General features: G+C 38.3%; 2 pseudogenes; both read left to right on the forward strand.

Moving 5' to 3' along the window:
• The first annotated feature begins 1,263 nt into the window (after positions 1–1,263).
• On the forward strand, positions 1,264–2,145 carry LOC138420573 (olfactory receptor 51B5-like; annotated as a pseudogene).
• A 7,928-nt stretch (positions 2,146–10,073) lies between these two features.
• LOC138420561 (olfactory receptor 51B2-like) lies at positions 10,074–11,001 on the forward strand (annotated as a pseudogene).
• Positions 11,002–21,272: the final 10,271 nt, after the last annotated feature.

Here is a 21,272-nt window from a genome sequence, read left to right on the forward strand (position 1 = left end):
TCAGTGCTTAAAATGCCAAGCCTATCATACACCGGGTGTTCAAAAACTGCTGGGTGTGTAATGTGTATAAGTATATGTGTATACATATATATGCATGTATGTAGATATGTACATTTGTATATGTATTATTGATGTATGTGTACACATATATACATATATCTCACATATTAGGTACTTTGCTAGGTATTGATCATGGCAAATAAAATAAGAAGCCCATAGGATAGTGGCAGAAGAAATGTCAAAGACTTCTTAAAGGACATGCATCTTCCTCCATTAACAGGAAACGCTGTCTTTAAGCAACAATGAGCCCCATTTAATATTGGGTAAGCCTATGGTTAGATATAAAAGGAAGAAAATCAAGATTTTTTAAAAAATACAAATGGAGAATTTGAAAGGAGAGAAATCAAGTCCTGGAGAGTTATTTTAGAGGGCTGACAGAAAAATAATGGGGAAAGAGAAAGAAACTACACGAAAATAAGAGAATATAAAATTTTCAAATGCAAGGAGAAACTCTATCATGAGTCAGATCTATCCCTGGCCTAAACATTTATTCGAGTCTGAGGGTCTATGTTCATCTAAATTTAAATCAGTTTGGGCCACAATAGTGGTAGTGAGTATTCTGTACTGTCTGGGTGAGGCTGATCATTACTAAGGTAATTCTTTTTGTTCTCCAAAAACTAATCCATGAAATGGGAGGAAAAGCGTCTCTTCTCCACATCAACCTGCTCCTTAGCAAACACGGTGGTGGCACAGCTTCTTTTCTTATACATTTTTCTCTTAGACTCTTGACACTTTTACTGAGAAATCATACATATGCAGGACAACGTGGGTTAAGGAAGCCCTACTGTGAAGAAAATTGAATTTTAGGTAGTGGATTGTAATGACATTAGACTTGAGTTCCTTGAAATTCCTCATTAATAGATTATTCTGGGAAAGCAGCATAATTAATAAAAATGGGTCTAAGTTATAGTGTGCATGAGAAATTCCCTGGGGAGCTTGTAGACATGCAGATGACTAGGTGAGGTTCTAAGGATTTGATTACTTAGGTAAGTGATGGTTCCTGGAATATGCAGTTAAGAACTCAAAAAATATAGATTGTCTTATGAATATATTCTCAAAAACAATGGCTTATATTGATGTCATTCTTACCTTTATGGAAGAATTCTGAGAAGATACATTTGGAGTGATACCTTGAAAGTAGAGCTGCATTTCTATGGTAATAAATGAGGAAAAAAAAGAACATTTTGCCTAGAGAAACCCCACATGTGGCCCAACAGCAGCTTCAATTCCTTCCTGTTGACTAGTTTTCCAGACTTGGAGGCAGCTCACCACTGGATTTCCACACCCTTCCTTTTTTTCTACCTCTCTGTCCCTTTTGGTGATGGCGTCCTCCTCTTTCTCTTTAAGGAAGATCATAATCTCCACGAGCCTATGTACTACTTTTTGGCCATGCTGGCAGCCACAGATCTGGAGCTGAGCTTGACTCGGTGCTGGGAGTCCTCTGGTTGGATCACGGGGAGATTGGAAACGTAGCCTTGCTTTCCTCAGGCCTATTTTATACACTCACTTTTCTTTGTGAAACCTGGAGTTTGCTCGCTATGACCTAATGATCATTTTATTGCCATCCTTAACCCCCTTAGATATACCTCTGTACTCACTAATACTCTGATGGTGAAGATTGGGCTGGGAGTTCTGATGAGGCGGTTTGTATCTGTTGTCTCCCAAATTTTACCCCTTTATTTTTTCCCTTATTGCCATTCCCATGTCCTTTCCCAGGCATTCTGCTTTCACCAGGATGTCATCAAACTGGCCTGTGCTGATACTACCTTAATCGACTGTATCCAGTGGTCCTTGTAGTCGTTATATTTGTACTGGATTCTGTGATTATTCTCATCTCCTATGTGTTGACTCAAGAGTGTCTTGAGCATTGCCTCCAGAGAAGAGAGGGTCAAGGCCCTCGACACCTGTGGGCCCTGTATATGTTGTGTCCTGGTTTTCTATGTCACAGTGATTGGATTGTCTCCAATTCATCGGTTTGGGAAACATGTTCCACATATCGCCCACCTCATTATGAGTTACGTCTATTTTCTGTTCCCTCCATTAATGAACCCTATAGTCTACAGCGCCAAGACCAAGCAGATCTGAGTGGGATTCTTCACCTTTTTACTACCCATCAAGTTACAGCCTGATCTCTAACAATCATAGTCCCTCACCCAGAAAGTCAGAACTCTGGTTTTGGACAGGGGAGTGAAGAAGTTTCATGTCAACTCCCCATAATCAAATCTCTTGGTAAAATAATTCTGAAACTACAGAAGATGTTACTGATGTCACTGTTGTCCGGAATGGTGTTACACATAAAGGAGAGGAGAGCTATCTATGCAAATGAGGGTGTAAATCTACTCTTGTTGAAATGAGGAGAGGCAGCTTGAAGTGATGTAGGTTATCTCAGTTGCTTGCTACTTCCACCTCATTTTGAGCTCAAAATATGGCTTCCCCAAATCAAGGAACGTCTAAATTTATATTTAGTACAAAGAGTTTTCAGGTATAAGAACATCCAGATCCAAGTCATTCTCAGAAACTGACTCCAAATCATGATTTTCCAAATCCTACTGGGTTTCAGAGGGCTTTCCTGGTGGCTCAGTCCATTAAGAACCCACCTGCAGTAGAAGACTCAGGTTCAATCCCTGGTTTGGGAAGATATGCTGGAGGAGGGCATGGCAACTCACTCCAGTCTTCTTGCCAGGAGAATCCCAGGGACTGAGAAGTCCGACAGGCTACATACAGTCCATAGGGTCACAAGTCGGACACAACTGAAGCAACTGAGCACCCACCCACCCACACACACACACACACACACACACACACTGATTTTCAGAAGGATTTTTAACGTAAGAAGTAGTTTTGAGTATAAATTCAGGATGGACTTAACTGAATCTGAAATGTCAGAAGCCAGATTGCTACCAGCATGTTTGACCACGTTGTGCTCATCGTCATTTCAAGATCTTGCAGGTGGTCTAGGTTATAGGATAAATTTAGGGTATAAGGCTGAGACAAAATAGTAAAGACTCTCAGGTGCTTCTTTCTGTGAGAATGTGACTATAGTCTTCTCTACTCAAGTACAAACCATCAGGGAAAATCAAGGATGGAAAGATTACCTTTAGCATGTCATCTTACTATTTGATACTTAAAGTAAAAGACTTTTTTTTTTAAATTATTTGCTTCGAATTGTTTTAGAGGCAAGAACAATAACCTCTGGTTATGACCAAGAGATAGAAAACTTACTCCTTGAAGAAATTTATCAGCACTTCCACTCATTTGTGAGAAAACATGGCTTCAAGAATGCATTTGTCAAGTACTGTAATGAATTTCATTTGAGGCCAAGGAAAGGTGTCAGGGAATTTCCAAGCCTCATTTAAGTTTAGTGACCTTACTTCAAGATTTAGGAATGATAAAGTGAAATACAGTTTAGACAGTGTCTTCTCTGTTGAGGAGATCAGAAAGGACAAAGGTCATATGAGAGCATGACTTCTATCTGCTAGATTCAGTTATAATTCTGCTCTCTGTCTGCAATAAAAATGTGGAGTTATAGACCACAGCTCTGGGGTCCTATCTCCTTCCCCAGAGTAGGCTAGGAAAAGATATCCCAGAAGCCTAATTGTACGAGGGACCCTAGGGAGCATTTTTCTGTACAATAACTTTGCCAGTTTATCCTGTGGTTAGAAATGATGTTTGCACCAAGTTCTATGTCAAGACCCAGCAATCACCTTTCCCCTTAATTTCTGATGCCCTAGGCAAGGATTTTGGTGATTCTGGGAGAATGTAATGGAGATAATAGAGAGGGAAATAAATTTGACTGGTTTCTTGGACTGCTCTTCCTTCAAGCACATGTTGCAAGATTGTAAATAGAACACTGAGGAAAGCTATTTGCCTTTATGGATTCTTTCCAGGGTAATAGATTGCAACATAATGTTTAATTCCCTGGAAAATAATGACTTTTATAGTTGAGCAGTGTATTTTCTTTTTTTATTTGATTATGGATGCTTATATGAATAATCAAGAGATCCAGCTTTCTGCCCAGATTTTCTTGTTAGGTTAGGACTATTGAGATATTTTTCTTACAATGCTCTATTTATTGGAAGAGGCAGAAAAGGGAAGAGAGATGGATGTTGAGTGAATGGACAGGGTAGGGTCGTCATGACAAATCATTCTCTACATTGCATCTTTTCCTTTTGTTTGGGCTGTTGTCTGTGTTCACTTTTCTTTGTCTCATATATCCCTGTGTTATATTTCTACTTTATCTTTCTCATTCCTCCTTTCTCCTCTCCTTTCTCCTGTGCCTTTTGCCTTCAGAGATAAGGCTGAGTACCAGTTATAGGACAAAACTGTGTGTGTGTTCTTACCTCAGTGCTTATCCTTAAGAGTTGCTATTCCACTAAGGCTTGGAAATGATCATTAGATAAGAACTCCATAGGGAGAGACAAAGTCAGGACTGGTCATTCATGTGCAACGTTGGGGAAAACTTGGAGTCTGGATAGTGTGATGATGACAAAGTATTCAGGTGGTTGGTGAGTTATTGGTAAATTTTAACAGGACATTTGTTTGTGAAAAAGCGGAGTATAAATCAGTCAGTTTATGCATTAGCCAATTATGGTATCAGTACCTATTATTTGGAAGTCAGTGTTATTACATAAATCAGTTTAACCATCAGCATACTAGCCATTAAGCACATCAATGTTAATAATAATGTAATTAAAAATTCATAAATGATCTGACAGTCAATATGTCAAAATATGTCATTACTTCCAGGAAAATTGGTATGTTTATATAGCAGTCAGTAGGGTAAATGACATTAGCATTGAATTGGTACTACATCCATGATTTAATCAGGATGAGCTAATTGGAGCCACTAGGTCTAAGAGATGGGTAATATAACATAGAAGACAACATTTTGTGTTAAGTTTCGCCCTGAGGCTTGAAAAGCCATCTGGGCCTTAACTATAGGGAGAGATACTATAATAATAAATCCAAGAAAAGTATACTGGATTTAAGAAGGGAAAAGCAAGAAAATGATAAGTTGAAGAAGACATCTGGTTGAAACCTAGGATTATGAGAAAGTGAGGCAGAAGTTACCAGAGGTACCCAGCCAAGGCCAGCCAGAATTACCTGAATTGGGCATATGGGTTAAAAATAAACATGCAATGTTGTAAGCCTTTGATGCCAAATAGGCCTTTGTCATGTGGCAATTTTGTGGCAGTAGCTAACTGATAACTTACGTAAATTCTCTAAATATTAGTTTATTAGTTATGAAGCCTACTAGACTTCTGGCCTATAGCACTATGATATTATACATGAGTGTTTCTTGAGCAGGACAGTCTGTAGTAGTTTGCTATACAGCAATAGAAAACTAATGCTATTGGACAATAAATAACTAAAATAGCACTTGTGTATATCATAATTTTGTAAGTCAAAAGTCTAGTAGGCTTGATTGAGCTCTCTGCTTAGGGTGTCCTAAGGCCAAAATCAAGTTGATAGTTGCGCTACACTCTTATATGTAGGGTCTAGAGAAAAATCCTCTTCTAAACTCATTGACAATGCTGCAAGGATTCGGGTTCTTCTGACAATAGCTCTGAGGTCCCCACTTTTTTGCAGGCTGTCAGTGAGGACCCTCTTTCTGTTCCTAGAGGTTGCTTGAATTCCTTCTTATGTGACCCTTTGTACCTCTGAACCAATAACTCTCTGTCAAGTCCTTCTCAACTTTGAATCACCTTGGGTCCTTATTCCATTACTAATTTGTATAAACACTCTACTTTTAAAGGCTCATATAATTATATTAGGTTTATCTACATAATCACCTTTTATTAACTCAAAGTTGACTGATCAGGAATCTTCAGTTCAGTTCAGCTCAGTTCAGTCACTCAGTCGTGTCCGACTCTTTGCGACCCCACAAATCTCAGCACGCCAGGCCTCCCTGTCCATCACCAACTCCTGGAGTTCACTCAGACTCGCATCCATCGAGTCATGATACCATCCAGCGACCTCATCCTCTGTCGTCCCCTTCTCCTCCTGCCCCCAATCCTTCCCAGCATCAAAATCTTTTCCAATGAGTCAACTCTTTACATGATGTGGCCAAAGTACTGGAGTTTCAGCTTTAGCATCATTCCTTCCAAAAAAATCCCAGGGTTGTTCTCCTTCAGAATGGACTGGTTGGATCTCCTTGCAGTCTGAGGGACTCTCAAGAGTCTTCTCCAACACCACAGTTCAAAAGCATAAATTCTTTGGTGCTCACCCTTCTTCACAGTCCAACTCTCTCATCCATACATGACCACGGGAAAAACCATAGCCTTGACTAGACAGATATTAGTCGGCAAAGTAATGTCTCTGCTTTTGAATATGCTATCTAGGTTGGTCATAACTTTTCTTCCAAGGAGTAAGCATCTTTTAATTTCATGGCTGCAGTCACCATCTGCAGTGATTTTGGAGCCCCCCCAAATAAAGTCTTAGTTACATCTATAATCATCAATATTGTATTTCATTATAAACACAGTCTAACAACTCAGGGATTAGGATAGAGAATCTTGGCAGGTATGTGTGTGTGTGAGGGGGTGAATTTTAGATTTCTGACTATTAAAAAGTAGCTATTGAAAGAGATTTTCTTTTCCAACATGTTTATTGTTTATATAGCATATGTAAAATAATATTTATTTTTAACAAGTATTTGATGAAGTAAAGTCTCCAAATGAACTCTCAATAGCAGCTAGAGAAGAAACTGAGAATGGAGTAATTAGAGTTCTTAGATAAAACAAAAGCTAGAGCACGTAGAAGAATTCCCCAGTGACTCAGTGGTAAAGAATCTGCCTTTAATTCAGGAGCTGGAGGAGACACGGGTTCCATCTCTGGGTCAGGAAGATATCCTGGGGTAGGGCATAATAGCCTACTCCAGTGTGGACAGAAGAGCCTGATGGGCTACAGTCCCCAGGGTCACAGAAAGTCAGACACAACGGAAGCAACTTACCATGCATGCACAAACATACAAAAGAAACAAAATCTGATTATTGAGATTAAAAAGAAATTCCAATTTAAAAGACAGACAGGAAAAGACGTTTACACTTATTGCTCAGTAAAATTTATTTTGCATTTACTATGATCTAAGTCATGAAATTAAAAGACGCTTACTCCTTGGAAGGACAGTTATGACCAACCTAGATAGCATATTCAAAAGCAGAGACATTACTTTGCCAACAAAGGTCCATCTAGTCAAGGCTATGGTTTTTCCAGTGGTCATGTATGGATGCGAGAGTTGGACTGTGAAGAAGTTAGAGCGCTGAAGAATTGATGCTTTTAAACTGTGGTGTTGGAGGAGACTCTTGAGAGTCCCTCGGACTGCAAGGAGATCCAACCAGTCCATTCTCAAGGAGATCAGCCCTGCGTGTTCTTTGGAAGGACTGATGCTGAAGCTGAAACTCCAGTACTTTGGCCACCTCATGTGAAGAGTTGACTAACTGGAAAAGACACTGATGCTGGGAGGGATTGGGGTCAGGAGGAGATGGGGGCGACAGAGGATGAGATGGCTGGATGGCATCACCGACTCGATGGAAATGAGTTTGAGTGAACTCCGGGAGTTGGTGATGGACAGGGAGGCCTGGTGTGCTGTGATTCATGGGGTTGCAAAGATTCAGACACGACTGAGCGACTGAACTGAACTGAAGTATTCTTCAGAGTTTCCCTGGTGGCCAGTGGTAAAGACTCTGCCTGCCAATGCAGGAGTCACGGAGACATGGGTTCAATCCCTGGGTCAGGAAGATCCTCTGGAAATGGCAACCCACTCCAGTATTCTTGCCTGGGAAGTCCTGTGGACAGAGAAATTGGTGGGCTACTGTCCATGGGATTGCAAAGATCAGACACAGCAACAAAACAACAAGCATTTTATGTTTATCATCACTATTTTTTTTATATAAGACTATTATGACAGATGGTTTCTGTGCATCCACTCCATTAGACTATAAGCTATAAGAGTTCAGGGATGCTCTCTGTTTTTTTTTAAGGACACTTTTTAAGAGCAGTTTTATATTTACAACAAAACTGAGAAGATATAGAGATTAGTCATATACCATTTGTCCCTACACAGGCATTGCTTCCCTTATGATCAACATCATTTCACCAGAAATTTTTTTGTTTTGTTTTGTTTTGTTTTATTTTTTCCCTTTAAAAAAAGGTAAACCTGATTGGCATCTCAATCACCCAAAGTCCATAGTTTACCTTAGAGTTCACTCTGGGTGTTAGACATTCTACAGCTTTGGACTAACGTATAACGCCATATGTGCAACATTACAATTTTACATAGAATATTTTCACTACTACACAAACCCTTTATGCTCTACATATTCAACCCCTCTGCCCTGACTCCTAGCAGCCACTGATCTTTTAACTGTCTCCAAAGCATTGTCTTTTCCAGAATGTCATAGAATTGAGATTATACAATGTGTAGACTTTTCAGATTGGCTTCTTTCATGAAGTAATATACATTTAAGCTTACTCTGTGCTTTTTCATGGCTTGATAGCTCATCTTTTTTTTTTTTTAAGTGCTGGATAATATTCCTTTCTCTGAATATATCAGTTATTTACCCATTTACCTATTGAAAGTACCTTGTTTGTTTCCAAGTTTTATTGGCTATGAATAAAAGTTATATAAATGTCTGGGTGCAGATTTTTATATAGACATGTTTTGAAATCCTTGTATAAATACCAAGAGATACTTTTTTTGGATTGTATGGCAAGAGTATGTTTAGTTTTGTAAGAAACCTCCAAACTGTCTGCCAAAGCATCTGTACCTATTTTTCTGTTTCCAAAAGCAATGTAGGAATTCCTATTGCTCCATATTCTCACCACATTTTGGTAAAGTCAGTGTTCAGGATTTTGACCATTCTAATGAGTGTAAATATCTGCACTTTTTAAATTAATATATTCACCATATTTAGCACAAAACTCTGAAGTTCAAAGAAGCAAAAAAATATCAGATCACTGAGTAATAAAGACAAATATGGTTACCATTAATTAAAATCTAGAAATTGAAAAAGAGTGTCACATCCAGGTTTCTATAATGTCTTCTGGAGCCAAATGCTATGCTTCCTTGAAGCAGACAGTTGTAAACTCCGTAAGTTTAGTAATATAACAATCCAAGGAGGTCAGCAGATGCCTGGACAGTCTTCAGGCAACCCTCTTCAGGATTCCTTGAGTGGGCTGGCCCTGTGAGGTTATGTAATCTATTTATCCATACAAATAATTATAATGTGAACTTCAAGTAAAGATTGAATAACCCAAAGAATATTTATTTTTGTTACTCACAAGACCCACCAGCCCAGGTTTGGTGTTTGCATCCTTAATGCTCAGTCCGGTTCTTCATTTATGTAGGTACCATTGATTTCTATTTATTGAATCAGTAAACACATTATATAAATGTCATATCCAAAATGAAAGTACTGACATTTCCTACAATATAAAATGTGTTCACAGTATAGAGAAAAAGAGATTAGAAGACAAACTTAGATTGACAAAAGGTTTTGGATTTCAGGTGAGACCAGGTCAGACATTTAGGTAAACAGAGGATTCTGACCAAGATAATGAGTTATTAGAAAATACTAGAATTAGAGAACTGGAGTAAGAAAGGGAGGCTATACAACTTGGACAGAATTTTATACAGATACTGTGGTTCTTTATTCTTCAAATGATATGGGAAAATAATTTTTACTATCTAGAGATGTACTCTCTAATACTGTAGCTTGTGGTTAGCTTGAGTTAGGAATTTTTAAAGTGTAAACTACATTCTTTATTTTGAAAGATGAGTACAGTGAAATAGAAAATATCTCATGCACAATTTTTATAATAGTTAATTTTGAAATGGCATAATTTAGATATAGCAGGTTAAATAAAGGGCTGAAATTTTTGTAATTCTTTACTTTTTTAATGTTTTTAATGGGGTTTTAGAAATTTTAATATCACATATGTAGCTCAAACTGCATTTCTACTGAACAGGGCTAATTAAATAAAGTTTAATTTCTTCTTCTCAGGGATCCACCATGTGGTCCAACATCAGTGCTGCCCCTTTTCTATTGATTGGCTTCTCAGGTCGGGAGATACTTCATCCTTGGTTTTCCATCCCCTTCTATGTCGTCTATATCTCCATACTCTTTGACAATGGCATCATCCTCTTCCTTATCAGAGAATAAACTCTTCATGAGCCTATGTACTACTTTCTGGCTATATTGACAGTCACAGACCTTGGATTGACTTTGACAATGATGCCTACTGTGCTTGGTGTTTTGTGGCTGGATCACAGAGAGATCAGTCATAGAGGCTGCTACTTCCAGGCCTATCTGATCCATTCACTGTCTGTTGTGGAGTCTGGAGTCTTGCTTGTCATGGCCTATGATAGTCTTATTGCCATTTCCATCCCCTGAGATACACTTCCATTCTCACCAATGCTAAGGTGGTGAAGATAGTTCTATGGGCTCTAATGAGAGGATTTATCCTCATTGTGCCCATAATCATCACCCTTTCTGGATTCCCCTACAGCAGATCTCATGTCCTCTCACATGCCTTCTGCCTGCACCAAGATGTGATTAAATTGGCCTGTGCTGACTTTACCTTTAACAGATTGTATCCATAACCCTGATCTTATTAACTGGTTTCTTGGATTCTATGCTTATCCTCATCTTGTATATCCTAATCCTCAAGACTGTCATGGGAATTGCTTCCAGTAAAGAGCTAGCTAAGTCTCTAAATACTTGTGTCACCCATATTAGCTGTGTTCTAGTTTTCTATATCACTGTGACTGGGCTGACCCTCGTTCATCAATTTGGGAAATATGCGCCACATATAGTTCTTATTGTCATGAGCTATGTCTACCTCCTCTTCTCTCCATTTATGAAGCCAGTAATCTATAGTATTAAGACAAAGCAGATACAAAATGGTATCAATCACCTTTTCTCTTTCCATAGACTTTGAGTGTGATCTAATCTGCTTTGGGGGTTCTCCTCATTGTGGGATGGGTTTCGGACTATATAATGACAATGTAGCTCAGAACTAGAAGGATTGAAATTCCTGTTATTTAAAAGAAATAGACTCATTGCTCTGATTCTTAGCCCCTTCCCTCTGTCACATTCTCAATGACTTTGACCTTAGTTCTGTTGCTTTGCTTGGTTGATTGTCTGCTTTATCCTGTCATTTTCTAGTCTGGCAGAATCTCTTGGCTTAATGGTTGCATGAAGCTACTGATACTTGAAACTTGTAGAATCTATAAAAAAAAAAAAGGAAAATGAGATAATGTTACAGAGTTCCTCTGTATCTGGTGGAAAATAGTTTAAACTTAAAAAAAAATTCTCTATGTCCTACAGTGTATCAGAGGTGACAAAAAGTCTTAGACAACCCCATTGGTACTTTATGGCTGTAAAGTAGATCAGAAGTAGATGGGAGTAAGATATTCAGACAAAAACAACCAAAAATCAAATAAGAACTCAGATTCCAGCAGGTGCCAGCATGGCTAGATGCCCACCAAGGATTCATGAAAAGATTCTGAGTTGATAATGTCTGGTGTCTTCCACCTAGTAGGTTGAGGACTCCAAATCAGCTACATTAAAATTCAATTTACATACCTGAGTTTTTGTTCCCCGTTCTGCAGTTAATAATTTCTATATATGCTTAACAATAAAGTGATACTAGTTGTGGAGGCATTCTAATAACATGTTAGCAGAGGCAACGTTTTGTCTTTTTTTTTTTTTCTGAACAGGGTGTTTGTAATAAACTACCTCCACAAAACACTGTAATATTGAAGTCTTGAAACGCATAAGATATTTAAAGAAACTTAGTTAAGCAAACTATTTAAAGAGAGTTCACTTAGGGCTTCTGATGCATTTCATTCCTTGCAGAGTTCAACATGACCAGATGTGTACATCAGCAATATAGGAAGAGAAACTACATTTTATTTGTTCATCAAGGGATAAGGAAGGTTAGGTAGAATGATGCATACTAAGCAAAATTATAGAAAAATATATCAGCAAATTAAATATCAGTATATTCAACCACAATTAGTACATGTCTTTCCTTCTTTTTTGAAAAAGGGCATGCATGTGACCTGCCTCTTAAGAAATCTGTGTACAGGTCAGGAAGCAACAGTTAGAACTGGGCATAGAACAACAGACTGGTTCCAAATAGGAAAAGGAGTACGTCAAGGCTGTATATTGTCACCCTGCTTATTTAACTTCTATGCAGAGTACATCATGAGAAACGCTGGACTGGAAGAAACACAAGCTGGAATCAAGATTGCCAGGAGAAATATCAATAACCTCAGATATGCAGATGACACCACCCTTATGGCAGAAAGTGAAGAGGAACTAAAGAGCCTCTTGATGAAAGTAAAAGAGGTAAAAAAGTTGGCTTAAAGCTCAACATTCAGAAAATGGAGATCATGGCATCCGGTCCCATCACTTCATGGGAAATAGATGGGAAACAGTGGAAACAGTGTCAGACTTTATTTTGGGGGGCTCCAAAATCACTGCAGATTGTGATTGTAGCCATGAAATTAAAAGATGCTGACTCCTTGGAAGAAAAGTTATGACCAACCTAGATAGTATCTTCAAAAGCAGAGACATTACTTTGCCAACTAAGGTCCGTCTAGTCAAGGCTAAGGTTTTTCTGGTGGTCATGTATGGATATGAGAGTTGGACTGTGAAGAAGGCAGAGCGCCAAAGAATTGATGCTTTTAAACTGTGGTGTTGGAGAAGACTCTTGAGAGTCCCTTGGACTGCAAGGAGATCCAACCAGTCCATTCTGAAGGAGATCAGCCCTGGGATTTCTTTGGAAGGAATGATGCTAAAGCTGAAACTCCAGTACTTTGGCCACCTCATGCGAACAGTTGACTCATTGGAAAAGACTCTGATGGTGGGAGGGATTGGGGGCAGGAGGAGAAGGGGATGACCGAGGATGAGATGGCTGGATGGCATCACTGACTCGATGGATGTAAGTCTGAGCGAACTCCAGGAGTTGGTGATGGACAGGGAGGCCTGGTGTGCTGCAATTCATGGGGTCGCAAAGAGTCGGACACGACTGAGCGACTGAACTGAACTGAACTGAACTGATGCATGTACCCATATGTTACCAGGGTCCTTAGAGTGATTTACTATACCAACAGATTCTCTTTTAATTAATTTTATTTCTCCATTGAAAATGATTACTTACAAAATAACCTTTGAAAACCATTGACTTAAATCTGCCATCAAGGTTTTCTCTAATTTTTAATTCCCTTAGCTTTCCCCATTTATTTTAGTTATTTTCCCTATTGATGCTGTGGGAAAAAAATGAATAGACAATTGATATGTATAATTCAGTAAGTTTAAAAATTTTTTACAAAGCGTGCATAGCAAGGACTTAAAAGCAGGAAAATGATACGCTTAAAAGTTATAAGTCAACATGATGCAAGTCAAACATAGTAAGTATCTATAATAGAAAGCTACCAAGATACAAATTCTAAGAGAAACAATGAAACAGACAAGATAAATCCATATTTCTTCAGAGAAGATTCAACAGTTATGATCGTTATTTTCTTATATCATTAAAATATATAAACAAAATATATCAAAAATGTAGAAAGATATTATGGAAATGTGGTTGCCAATCAATTCTAACTAACATACCATTTTAATTGAATTGTTTTACAATCGATACTTTCCCTTCAAACTTCCCTAGATAAAATGGGCAGAGTATATGCTAGACATAGGAAATATTCTCTTACAAAGCCTAAAGCTATATTTGTTTTTATACCTTTATATAAAGTAAATCTAGTTGTGTCAATTTAGTTGGAGGACACAACATTTAGAAAAACAAAACTGGATGAGTATGGAAGAAAGAATGTGGTTTTTGAAAAAATAAATCACCTCTCTTCTTGTCTTACTCACTTACAACATTTGTGATCTTGAACAAGTCATTTAATCTCTGAGCCTCAGAAAAACTCACATATCAATTAGAATAGCAAAATGCACTTTGGAAGTTTTTCTTTAAGGATTTGAGAAAATGCATTGTACTACTGGCACTCATGTGTTCTATTAATTACTTTAATATCATTCTCACTGGCAAAGACAAACCTGAAAAATTTAACCTTTCAAAACTGTTAGGAAGGAAAAACAGTCAGCCAGTAAAAATAATCAAATATATGATGATTCTTTTGTATGATGAAATACATAGCTAATAATATGAGGTTAAATAACTATTTTTTAGTTTTTTTTAGAAAATGATTATTTTTAAAAAATAAAAAATGATTTTCAAAGTTATTTTTCCATCGGTTTCTCTCCATATAGCTGTCTCCTATGGTCTCCAGTTCAATGACACGTTCATTACTGATTCTTCTGTCTTCATTTACCTTTTCAACCTGAACGGATTTTATTGTTCAGCTATTTAGAGAGTCTCATGGAAATAGTCTACCAGTATTTTTGTTTGTTTCTGTCCCCATACTTACTTTTCTGAGAAAACATAATAAAACAGAGGAAAATTACCCTTACTGAGCGTTTAACATTTCCAGGCCTTTAACCGACACATACATAAATTAACATTAATCAATACACATTTCACCATCATTCTTAGGAGTATTTATTTAATCCTCACAACAACTGTTTCAACAACTTCTATCATCCCCATTCTACAGATGAGTATATAGTAAAGACACAGAACCCTGTAGAGTTACGGTTCACACTTAGTCCAGCTGATTTTAGAACCTACGCTCTTAACAACTAGTTTCAACAATTTGACACAAAATTTTCTGATTTAACCTGATCATTGATTGTTCTTGAGTCTCTTCTGCTCTATATAACTGATTGGGAGATATTTGACTTGAATGTTTTAGAATCTGAATATTCTTTTCTTTGTTTTCCAAATCTATGTGTAAAGCAATGCTTAGTGCTAAAGAGTCCAACAACAAATAGTCATTGATTACTTAATAAAGTTATTCTCTGCCTATGATCCTTTTCTTAATATAGGGTAAAATAAAAATTGCAGAAATCATGTTTCACTACTTTCTTTCCTCAATCTACCATTTCGGTCAGTCACCAACTCCTCTTATTTCTAAGCCAAACAACCTTTCATCCAGTTCTGTCCAACCTTACTGAAAACACCTCATCACATCCATACCAATACTATTTCTCACCTGGATTATTGCAGTTGTGGTTTATTCTCTCCTCACACAGCCTTCTACTTTTCCAATGTGGGTTCTCATACTTTAAACGAAGTAAGCTTACAACAGTGATTATGTGATTGTGACACCATTCCCATTCATTTCATACTCATTGCTCTTCAGCGAAGTCCAAAATCCTTAAATGACCCCACATGATTAGAACCGGCAACCACAGATTCATTTTATGTCAAATTTTCCGACATGTTTTGTTTCACCTATAATAATTGTTTAAAACCCATCATATTTTTTCTTGCCTTTGGCTTCACACCTTCTCACTAGAACTAAAAGTCTATCTCACTTACAATTACCGAATTCCTTACCATTCTCGTTGTTCAGTTCTCAGCTTAAGTTGCAATTTTTTCTGGGACGTTTTCTCTGATTCCCAAAATATTTTCTGTGTGTTATTAGCATGCCACCATGCATGCAGTGATGACAGTGTTATGAACATTTATGGTAAATATTTTCTTTCTGGTACTCACTATATGGTTAGGTTACATTTTGTGAATAAAGAGACTGTGTTCTTCATTGTGAACCTGACAGAATAGTTAATGATCTAAAGACAATGTAATTTTAACACTATCATTTATAAAATATATAGCTAGTGGGAAGCTGCTGTATAGCACAGGAAGCTCAGTTCAGTGCTCTGCGATGACCCACAAGGGCGGTGAGGGAGGGGGGGGCGGGGATGGTGAGGATGGGAGGGAGGCTGTAAGGGAGTGAATATATGTATACACATAGCTGATTCATGTAGTTGTATAGCAGAAACCAACACAACATTGCAAAGTAATTATACTTCAATTAAAACAAATTTTAAAAGGGATAGGTTGACCATTCCCATACACATGGCTATTAAGAAATCCACTGATGCTCTTCTGGAACAGACCTTATTTCCCCAAAGAAATGGGAGAGACAAAAATACAATTGGAGTTCGCAAGCTCTAGGATCAATGATGGTACATGTGTCCCCTAAGAGACGCTTGTGAAAGAATGATTCTTGAAGCAGACAACAGGAAGGAAATGTGTGAATTTCTTCAATCTTGATGCTGAGGGTTCTGGGGGAGGTGGGGAAGAGATGTCATGTGACCAAGTACTGATATCATTACCTCTGCTGAAAGTTAGTCACTCAGTAGTGTCTGACTCTTTGGGACCCCATAGACTGTGGCCTGCCAGGCTCCTCCATCTGTGGGACTTTTCCTCCCAAGAATACTGGAGTGGGTTACCATTTTCTTCTACAGGGGATTTCCCTGACCCAGGGATTGAACCCAAGTCTCCATTGCAGGCAGACTCTTTACCATCTGAACTACTGGGGAAGCCCCTTACTTCTGCTGATATTTGAATTTCCAGTTTTCCTCACAGGTCTTTTGGAAAACACTGTTTCCTGAGGACTTTGATTGAATGACCCAGCTCTTCCCAGAAAGAGAAGAAGGGAAAGAGAGATCAAGGAGTCTCTTCAGTAGCTGTAAAAGTGAAAGTCTTGGGAGATAATTCCGAAATATGTAAACTTTCTCCAGGGGTCTCTTGGGGAGGCTGAGTGAGGGAATCAGCTGCACTATTTAAATAGGGCAGCAATGAGTGCCTATTCCACCAACTAGACTGGAGTGGGTGGCTGTTAGGAACAAATCTGTGGAATGACTGCTCTCACTTCTGAAGTTAGATGCAATCAAGGAGATAATTTAATGTTTTCTAGAGACCCACCTAGAGGGAAGATCTCAGCTGAGGTAGGAAACACTTCAGCACAGAATTTTCCTTTCTTAATAATGGTGTCCAAGGAACTGTGAGAGATTTTTCTTTTCTAATCTGGAATCCTTGGATTGACGTCATGATACCTGGGCATGCCCAAAATTAAATGTGACATTGTGTCCCCTTATCCGTTTTTCTGGGTAGAGGTTTACAGTTTGAATTAGATCCTAACAGCAGACTGCGTGTTGACTGTAGGAACTGCTCTCTTAGAAAGAACATGAATAATTGTTAGTGAGACTCACCAGGGAGAATCCTGAGACCCTGATCCTAGCTCATAGCCCTAGAATCTACCAGGGCCTATCCCCCAGCCAATTCCAGGTAAATGGAATATATGCAAGAGTAAATGAGAGGATAAATCACACTGTTTTCTCGATTTACCTTTTTATTTGGACACTGATCAATTCACTATTTTGTATTTTCTTTTGAGGTCCACACATTTTTCTTACTTTTTCTTTCCTCATACAACTTATTCTCCTTTCTATCCCTTCTCGTTCCTCTTGTTTTTTAGTTGCTAAGTCATGTCTGGGCTTCCCTGGTGGTGCAGAGGTTAAAGCGTCTGCCTGCAATGTGGGAGACCTGGGTTTGATCCCTGGGCCGGGAAGATCCCCTGGAGAAGGAAATGGCAATTCACTCCAGTATTCTTGCCTGGAGAATCCCATGGATGGAGGAGCTTGGTGGGCTAAAGTCCACGGGTCGCAAAGAGTCGGACACGACTGAGCGACTTCACTTCACTAAGTCATGTCTGACTCTTTGCAATCCAATCCCATGGACTCCTTTTCAATCCCACTCAGCTCCTCTGTCCATGAGATTTCCCAGACAAGAATACTGGAGTGGGTTGCCATTTCCTTCCCCAGGGAATCTTGCCAACCCAGGGATCAAACATGAGTATCCTGTATGGCAGACACATTCTTTACCACTGAGTTACCAGGGAAGCCCTATCCAGAAAGCACTGGACAAGAGACAAAAGTGCTTCTGTTGGTACAAATGTCCTCTTTGTGTGTGCTTCCTCTCTGTGTGTATTAATTTGTTGCTTTGTTTTCACGTGAGATGTGATGATTGCTACCTAATATGGTTTTCTCCAGAAGCTTGGTGATATTGGGCAATTTCCTCTAAAGCAGGAATAAAGGGAAGATGTCTGTTTCAAGAACAAGTGCTAATATGCACGAGCTACATCTTTCAGCTGATGTTCTGCTGTACACATCAGTTATGGTGTTTCCTTCTCACTTGCCTGAATGGGGTGCTTCTAGAATTTGCCCCTGTGGAACTGACAGCACCAGGCCTTGTTTTCCTCTAAGGGCTATAATGTGTACATGGTTTATTCTGATCTTACAGGGGCACAGATTTACCTATGATGCTATAGAGGTACTTTCTCTATATCTCCCATAACTAAGAATCAGGTTATGTCCTCACATTGACCAATTTGGGCTGTTTCCATGGATGTCTATATGTTTTGTGAGCATGAATAAGAATCCTATTTATCCAGATAAATGTCATCACATGAAAATCAGGTTGGTAGGGAATCTAGAATGATCCAGGAATGTGGCTCAGATCTATCTATGTTTCTTCATGTTTTTAGCATTGTAGACTTTGTTGAGATGCTTATGAACAATACCATGTGTAAAACTGCAAGTTGATTGTTAAACTCAATTATAAACTTCTGGTTCACACTGTGAGGTTCCTCAGAACAGAGTTATGTTTATTAAATGAAAGAATCTGCCTGCAATGCAGGAGATGCAGGTTCAATTCATGGGTTAAAAAGATTCCCTAGAGAAGGAAATGGCAACCCAGCTCAGTAGTCTTACCTGGAAAACCCCATGGATAGAGAAGCCTGGCAGGCTGCAGTCAATTAAGCTGCAAGAGTCAGGCATGACTGAGCATGTACATGCAGTACACACAGATGATACTGGGAAGTGATGCTTCTATTGGCTGTTTATACCTTGTTGAATTAGTTGCCCCTTGAAGGACAGCTCATCAGATACTCACAGAATCTTAGGAAGTAACTAAAGAAAATATATGTCCCAGGGAGCTGCTAAAAATTTTTAATATGATACATTCCTCATCTATACCCAGACAAACTATTCATTATGCACCTGATGTATTTTTAAAAAATATTTGTCAATAACTAAATCCATATATAGCCAAGCTGTTTTGATGGAGGTTTTGCTATATAATATAGACTTGGGAGGATGCATGCAGTATGGTCTCAGGTCTGAAGAAACTAAAGTTCACCTCAGCTCAGTGATGCATCTTGTGTTCTTCAAAGTGCCACAACCCAGTTTCTGGAAAAATACCAGGGTCTTCTCTTAGTCTTGCAATGGTTTCTCCTTATGTTTTATCTTTGTTCTGAAAGGTCAGAGGCATAACCCATTTTTTTATATTCTTAGAGCTACCAAAGGCTTCACTATATCTTATTTTTCTGACTCAAATCTAGTGATGGAGAGAAATACAACCTCCTTGTTTCTCAAATTTGTTCTGCTCATAAAAATAGAAAAAGTTTGTGTCCATTTTGGTCTTAAATGTTTCATTAACAGTCTCTGCCAAGACTTAACTAATTTTCAAGCAGTAACTCACAGAAGTTTTTCAAAGTCTGGAAATATAGTTAGTTATTCTGCATTTCTTTTAAAAATGAATCCAGGACCTTATGTATTTCTGCATATTTTACCCATCAGCATCCATATGTTTCTAATTCATTGTATCATTACATCATCTTTCTCTTCCTTTTATTTATTACTCTTTCATCCACATTTTTCATCCAGAAACTCATAGGTAGAGCAACATTTGTATAATAATCGTACTTTGAACCTCTATGTGATCTAAATGTGCTTTACTTTTAGAGAACTTTTAGTGTTGGTGACTTCTACCCCAATGAGTATCATGCTTATACAGATGCAACTTCAGAATATTCTCTTACACAACAGTTAGAATCTTTGTGATCTGTCACAAAGAAGGGCTTTCCTGGTGCCTCAGATGGTAAAAAAATCCACCTGCAATGTGGGAGACCTGGGTTCAATCCATGGGTTGGGAAGATCCCCTGGAGAAGGGTATGGCAACCCATTCCAGTATTCTTGCATGGAGAAGTCCCATGGACAGAGGTGCCTGGTGGGGTACAGTCCATGGGGTCACAAAGAGTGAGACATGACTGAGCGACTAGGCACATGAAGGAGGAAAGTATTCCACTGCTCAGTTCTGAGACATGCTCTGAAGTTTCTGAATTCATCGTAAAGTAAGACTTCAGCATAAAAGGTATTAGGTTCTTTATTTGGGGTTTTGGCAACCAAGAAGGTGTAAATAGTGGAGATAATTGACATCTTTAGGCTGTGGGAATGTTATAATGTAACCAGTCACATGAGCAGCACCTTATCAGGAGTTAAGTATTGGAGGAAAAGGAGACAGGGATAAGAGGAGAGATGAAGAAAGATCCTGAACATTCAATTATGTCAAATAATTTTGAAAAGGACAAGAGGCAGAAAAAGAACCAGTGAATTGAGAGGATCAGAGAAAATTATCATAAGAGGATATTTGGAGGGAATGAGATGGTCAGTCAGGTGGAGGAATGAAATAACATGCATCTCCAAAGATGGAGTAGATATGACATGCTTAGAGGAGTGCTTTTCAGATATTACTGTCCATCCAAATTTCCTAGGGATCATGATAAAATGTTGATTCAGTGGTTTGGAAGTGGAATCCAAGGTTGCAGGTCCACCAAGTCCTCATATTGGTTAGTTGAGGCTGGTCTATGGCCCAAACTTCTAGAAAAGGGTAACAGCTGTAGTGACAAAGCAATTGAAAATGACAGCAGTTCTCATTGTGTTCCATCAAACACTGATAGTCAATTTCAGAAACAAAAAAGCTAAAGGGATGTATTTATCATGACTATTATAGATAAAAATGAAAATTAAATGTGTCCAAAAAGTTATCAATCACAGCAAAAAATAAAAACAGCTAAATAAGATAATAATCTATTTACCTTGTGTGTTGTTTCTGTCACTGTTCCTGCAAAAATTTTAAGCTTGCACCCAATCTTAGGGTAGGATGATTTAGGAAAAGTTAATAAAAATGTTTCTTTTAATTTGAGAAAAATTTATTCATTTACTAATACTTTCTTTGAATTAGAGAAGGACCAATATTAGTCATCTCAAGTGTAACCTGCAATCTTTATTCTTCTTCTGCAGAAAAATACTCACAGAGTTCCATTTATCATACCAGTTCATTATCCCCAAGTATGAAGATGTGATAGATGCTTCTGGGATACACTGCTACTAAAAACTTTGGATTCTTGGGTAAAAGATTTCCAGCTGCTCTCTACCTGTCAATGTACC

Source organism: Ovis canadensis, chromosome 15 (genome assembly GCF_042477335.2).
Source record: "Ovis canadensis isolate MfBH-ARS-UI-01 breed Bighorn chromosome 15, ARS-UI_OviCan_v2, whole genome shotgun sequence".
NCBI lineage: Eukaryota > Metazoa > Chordata > Mammalia > Artiodactyla > Bovidae > Ovis > Ovis canadensis.